The sequence below is a fragment of the Octopus sinensis genome, linkage group LG11 (genome assembly GCF_006345805.1).
Source record: "Octopus sinensis linkage group LG11, ASM634580v1, whole genome shotgun sequence".
Taxonomy (NCBI): Eukaryota; Metazoa; Mollusca; class Cephalopoda; order Octopoda; family Octopodidae; genus Octopus; species Octopus sinensis.
In genome coordinates, this window is record NC_043007.1 from 30,173,260 (window position 1) to 30,180,527 (window position 7,268).

The 7,268-nt window shown below is 35.3% G+C and overlaps 1 long non-coding RNA gene across 1 annotated transcript in view; it reads right to left on the reverse strand.

The window, feature by feature from the left end:
• The window catches only part of LOC118765366, a 13,804-nt gene extending 9,369 nt beyond the window's left edge, over nt 1-4,435 (reverse strand). Inside the window, exons 1-2 of the long non-coding RNA XR_005001203.1 lie at nt 4,399-4,435; nt 558-562 (exon numbers count right to left, since the gene is read on the reverse strand). This is a non-coding gene — a long non-coding RNA (uncharacterized LOC118765366). The remainder of the gene's footprint in view (nt 1-557; nt 563-4,398) is intronic.
• Between the last annotated feature and the right edge of the window lie 2,833 nt (nt 4,436-7,268).

A 7,268-nucleotide genomic window follows, 5' to 3' on the forward strand; every position in this document is an offset into this window, starting at 1 on the left:
CCTCCCTTCCATAACACACTCACAAAACCCATTTATGATATGTCTACCGTTAACTTACTTTTATTTTATCGTATTATTTTTATCATTATTTTATTTATATTTTTATTTTATTTTATTTCATTCTTATTTTATTCATATTTTTTTACCCTTTTACCACTATATTTTTATTCCTTTCTCCTATCTCTTTTTCTCCCTTTCTCCTCTCTCTCTCTCTCTCTCTCTCTCTCTTTCCCCCCATACACCCACTCACAAAACCCATTTATCTCCATCATACTTTCTATATACACATTTACAATATGAATACATCATTCAAAATACCACCTGAATTTACCTGGGATTTTAACTAAAGACCTGTCCCCTCATGGAAGGACCGACCAACATCCATATCGTCTGGAAAAAGAGGAGCTATGAACGCTATTCTCCTACCTGCAATCTTCTGTCTACTTTTACTCTTTATTCTCCCATTGTGCTCCTTTACTCTTCTATTTTATTCCTTATAAACTGTGAATGTTATTCCTTGTAAACTGTAAATTCTTCCCCGTCTAAAATATTCCCACCTTGTCTCTGATGACCGGATACCCAGTGCATGGACATTCTAACCTACCACTTGGCTTATCCCAGAAACGGCTGTGAGACCTCAAGTTAAATTATTCTAAATGACTTGAGATATTCATTCTGCCTTGGTTTTGATTTTTCCTCTAATATAATATATATATACATTCGACAACGGAACCCTAATGGAAGCAGTTTAGCTTTTTTCGCGTGGCGTTCGTAATCCGCTTAAGTCTCGTAGGCATACAGTAGCGTAGGCGGCAGTACAACTGCTTGGTAGACCTTCAGCTTCGCTCAGTTATTACTCACACGCACTCATACACATCCATTCATCAATGCATGTCTCTGTCTTTCTTTCCCTCTTTTTCCATATATATACATATATCGTTTGTGTATTATTGTAATCTCTTTGATAAAATTTTGGCGTTGTTACATACAATACGATGTCGCCATTACTAAACGTCCAGTGTTTGTGAGATGTTTATAATATATTTGAATATCCTAATCATTTATTATTGTTGTTTTAAATAGTTGTTATTGTTGTGAAGCCCCAGACTAGTCCTCATCGAACAGATATATGATTAAAATCCATTCCAGCCATGACGAACCAGTCTTTTCTTTAAAGAATTGTGTACACAGAGCTATAACGTTTGCCAGTGTGCCCGTTTCAAAAATTGTAGGCTGTGATTTTGAAGGGCGTTTAGCAGTAATTTCGGATATTTGTATCAGATCAAGAGGCCAACTACATGTCTCCTGTAAGCATCAGTAGATGTTACACACGGGTCCCAAACACTGTCCTATTTGGTGGCAGGTGTTCAGCAAGGAGCCCTTTCCTCAGATGCTCTTTTGTAGGAATTGGTACAGGGAATGGAACAACCTGGGCCAATGCATTGAGAAATCCTTTTCCCCCTAGATTTCAGGCTTGACTAGAATGCTTGCCTCTACATGGCTGAACAAAATGGCAATTAGGAGCCAAGGGAAGGGGCTACTACATGGTTGATCGACGAACTAGAAATAGGAACCAAACCCCACTTCGAATTACATGCTACTATATTTAAAGAAAGGACACATTATATTATGTATTCCAAGATGAAATTAGTCTGAATAAAAAACAGCATAGTCATGGGTGGAACTACATTTGATTATATGGCTGCCACCTCTCGACATTTCTCCAAATAGGATTGATCTGGTTTTAAACAACAAAAGCCACCGCCCATAGAACCAAAAAACCAAATAAATACGTACAAGACAACTAAAGAATACAAAACTACTTCGACTATATTCCATTTCGACTTCTTTCGTTTCTGTTTTATGCGTCTCTCAATCAATAATTACCTCATAAAATTATCAACTCATAAAATCGAATTAGATTTCCACCATTAAACATTTGTAAAATGTCCGTCGACTTCTTGAGACCGACATCTGTTGCTGAGGTTTCAAATCGGCCCAACAAACGATAAAGAGATAAACACAAACGCTGTTGATTTATTTTTGTTAGCGAATCATTAAAAACAACTTTTTTCACTAAAATAATTCAAACCGTTTAAGATACAGACAAAGGAAACAAAAAACTTCCCATAACAACACTGACATTAAAAATACGTAATAAATATTATGAAATTACAAAAAGCTCATCAGCCAAAGGAACAAAACTCCTTAATTAAGACTTTGTTTAGTTTATTTGTTTTCAGTGTCTCTTTCTTTCAGACTTTTGGAATAATGAATTTCGGTACAAAAATGAATCAAGGAAAATGACCCCAGGTTAAATGTTAGAATAACAATAGACTTTAAATCTGTTTCGAAAACTAACTTAGAAAATGGAAGCATTTTTGAAATGATGGCAATTCGTAAAGCGTGAACCGGCTATTTTATATTTTTTTTATTGATTTCTTTCTCTAGTAAACTATCATATGTTTCTATATCTAATTTATATAAGTTTCTAGTTTTGTCAGATTGTACGAAGATTCCTTCTGCATTTCTCAGTTCTTTTATCTTAATAGCTAAGAGGAAAGAGACACGATTGAGGCGGAAACACATCGAACTAATCACTGATATTGGTTAGAAATATTTGGCACCATGCCAGCTGTTTCGGAGTGTGGAGGGATGGAGGGATGGAGGGAAAAAGTTGATTATATCGACCCTTGCAATCAACTTTGTCGTCTCAGAAGAGATAAAAGCAAAGTCGACCTCGGTTGGATTTGAACTCAAAACATAAAGAAGGAAGAAATGCCGCTAAGCATTTCGCCCGTCGTGCTAAACATTCTGCCAGTTCGCCGCCTTAAATGAATCATTGATATCAAGAGGGAGACATTGGCCAAAGAAACGTTGCTTTTGGGGCGGCCATAACTGAGGCAACTTAATGTAGAATAGAAAATCAGCGCTGCAAAGAATGCCTTGAACCTTTGAATCGCAGCTTTACAGTTTGTACATACATAATACTGGAGGACATATTAAGAGTTAAGAATTTCGAGCAAAACGAATCTATGAATCAAGGTTTCACGCAATGGTTTCATATACGATTTTCACTGATTAATTCTGATAAAATAGGAGAAAGTTTACACTAATTTTAAATAAGATACAAACGGATTTTATAATGACTCTGTGTTTGTACGTGTTTGTTCGTGTATGTATGTATGTATGTATGTATGTATGTATGTATGTATGTATGTATGTATGTATTTATGTATGAATGTATGTATGTATGTATGTATGTATGTATTTATTTATGTATGAATGTATGTATGTATGTATATATGTATGCGTGTATGTATGTACGTACGTATGTATGTCTGTATGTATGTATGTATGTATGTATATATGTATGCGTGTATGTATGTATGTACGTACGTATGTCTGTCTGTATGTATGTATGTATGCGTGTATGTATGTATGTACGCACGTATGTATGTATGTATGTATGTATGTATGTATGTATGTATGCATGTATGTATGTATGTATGCATGTATGTTTGTATGTATGTATGCATGTACGTGTGTATATATGCATGCATATATGTATGCATGTTTGTACGTATGCATGCGCGTATGTCTGTGTGTATGTATGTATGTGTGTGTGTATGTATGTATGTATGTATGTATGTATGTATGTATGTATGTATGTATGTATGTATGTATGTTTATATGTAGGTATGTATGAATGCATGCATGTATGTATGTGTATATGTATGTATGTACGTATGTTTATTATGTATGTATGTATGTATGTTTATATGTAGGTATGTATGAATGCATGTATGTATGTGTGTATGTATGTATGTGTGTATGTATGTATGTACGTAAATGTTATGTATACATGCACGTATATGTGTATATATGCATGTTCTCTTCTGTTTTTAATTAAATTCTTCCTCTGACGAAGGCACTGTATGTATGTACGTATGTATGTATGTACGTACGTACATACGTATGTATGTATGCGCATGTATGTATGCATGTATGTATGTATGTATGTATGTATGTATGTACGTACGTATTATGTGTGTGTGTATATGTGCATGTATGCATAAATATATGTATATATACAAATATACATATGTATCTATACATAAATAAATGTGTGTGTATGTGTGCATGTATGTATACACATTTATTTATAGATATGTTTTATATACAAAACAGAGTGTATGATACTTTTGGAAGGTAACATAAATAAAACTCTCTATTGATTATGAATTAATTAGGAGACACACCTGTAATTAATCGATACTGGTGTATCTTAATTGAAGATATTATGGAACCTCATTAAAAGAATGAACCGATCAATATTGATGAATCGGCAGGTTCTTGTTACTGTTGTTTTTCTCATGTTGTGCTCCTTCTTACTACATGTGCCATTGTGTGTGTGTGTGTGTGTGTGTGTCTAGCCACAGCTAAGTCCTCATCCAACGCACCGATTGTCAAAGGCGTTCCTGAAGTGACCTCTTTAAATCCTTCTCAGTAAATCATCATCATCTTCATCATCATCATCATCATCATCATCATCATCATCACCACCACCACCACCACCATCATCATCATCATCATCATCATCATCATCATCATCTCATCATCATCATCATCACCACCACCACCACCACCATCATCATCATCATCATCATCATCATCATCATCATCATCATCATCATTATCATCATCATCTTCTTCTTCTTCTTCTTCTTCTTCTTCTTCTTTCTTCTTCAAAGCACCCTGCCCTTTAAAAGAGTAATCCCCATCTCGCTAAACCGCACCCTACCGGTCAACAAGCAGTGCCCATACACTATGTATGTGCTGGAGAATACTTACAACGCTATCGTGGCTTCCAGTTCATATTTGGATTTACTTTTACGGATGCACCGTCGCGTCACACCAGCAAATCGTTTTTGCACTATTTCTGTATAGTCATAAACTAGAATCGCCTCCGACTCGTTTAGATTAGTTGATGCTAATAACCCCCAAACATGGTGAAACATCGATGCGCATTTCTCTTGAATGGGATTAAGAGTGAGTTGTCTTGCTTGTCTATGAATTTCAAGTGTTTCAACACCCGGCACTTTGAGGGAGCCATTACCACCGCTCAAACCAACACCGGGTGTCAGACACGAAGACACGCACACATGTGTGTGTATATATATATATATATATATATATATATAATATATATATATATATATGATGGGCTTCTTTCAATTTCGGCCCCTAAATCCACTGACAAAGGTTCGGTCGGCCCAAGGCTATAATAGAAGACACTTGCTCAAGGTTAGACTCACTAGAATTGAACCCGGAATCATGTGGTTGGGGAGTAAAAAATTTTATTACACAGCCACATAGATACACACACACACCACACACACACACCACACACACACGCATTTCATTCTTTCCCTTTGGAATTTCCTGTTTTTCCTGTTTCCGAAGAAGAGCTGTGCTCGAACATAAAATAACTACTCTCTTCTTTCTCTGAGCGTCATATTAATACAATACTTGTGCTTCGTAACACGTTTGCTTGCTGTTTTGCTTCTTTCTTTTTCTCTACTTCTCTTTTGAATTTACCATATATATATATATATTATATATATATATATATGATGGGCTTCTTTCAATTCCGGCCCCTAAATCCACTGACAAAGGTTCGGTCGGCCCAAGGCTATAATAGAAGACACTTGCTCAAGGTTAGACTCACTAGAATTGAACCCGGAATCATGTGGTTGGGGAGTAAAAAATTTTATTACACAGCCACATAGATACACACACACACACACACACCACACACACACACGCATTTCATTCTTTCCCTTTGGAATTTCCTGTTTTTCCTGTTTCCGAAGAAGAGCTGTGCTCGAAACATAAAATAACTACTCTCTTCTTTCTCTGAGCGTCATATTAATACAATACTTGTGCTTCGTAAACACGTTTGCTTGCTGTTTTGCTTCTTTCTTTTTCTCTACTTCTCTTTTGAATTTACCATATATATATATATATATATATATATATATATATATACACAGATACATGCATACACACATATTTGTATGCATATGTATGTATATATGTATGTATGTATGTATGTATGTATGTATAGAGTATCTGAAAAGTAGTGTATAAATATATGTTTTCTTCGCCCCATTAATTCATTAAACCAGATTTAACAACATGAGATGCTTAAGTATGATATCACAGCAATAAAATATCGTACTTTATTTCAATGTTACCAATTATCTAGAAGCAAACTATATTTCATAGTAACTCCTCCCTTCATCAAATCCGCCTCATCTCCATCCGTTTTATCGAACTTATTACTACAAAACTGTCCACAACTGCCGTATTTTGATAACTGTTTGAAGTTGCTGTGACCGTCAAATTTGGAATGGATAGTCTCAGTCAGACTCTTTATGCGTAATAAATGTGACTCGCCTATCATTATTGAGTCTTTCCATAAGCAAATGTTTATTGTTATTTGTAACTTATCATCAAACGCAACACACACACACACACACACACACACACACACACACACACACACACACACACACACACACGCACACACACACACACACACGCACGCACGCACGCACGCACGCACACACACCACTTAAAAACAGGCGAACACCAACTGAATAAAAGTGTCAGAACAAGTGTAGAATAGCAAAGTTAACAATAACAACAAAAACAATAACAACAACAACAATAATAATAATAATAATAATAATAATAATAATAATAATAATAATAATAATATTGTAAAGATAAGCTACTCATCAATAAGATGATCTTAGAAGATTGTCACAAACGACAGAAAAACTTGTCAATAGCCTGAATAGACTATAAAAAAGCTTTTGGTAGCCTACCATATAGCTGGATTAAGAAATGCCTGGAATTGTATAAAATAGCGCCTAATCTGCGAAACACTTTGTCTGTAAGTATGAGATCATGGAGAATCACACTAACTTTGAACAGTGACAATGAATCTCTTAATAGTGGAGATGTAAGAATTTCATGTGATATTTTCCAGGGTGATTCACTATCACCACTCCTCTTTTGTCTAGCTTTAATACCTTTCTCAAAATTGCTCAATGAGGCACAGTACGGTTATAAAATGTTTGTTAAAAATATAAATCGTCTCATTTACATGGATGGTTTAAAGCTCTTTGCAACAAATGACCAACAGCTACAGGGCTAACTAGCGATTGTTAAACAATTTAGTGATGATATCAAGATGC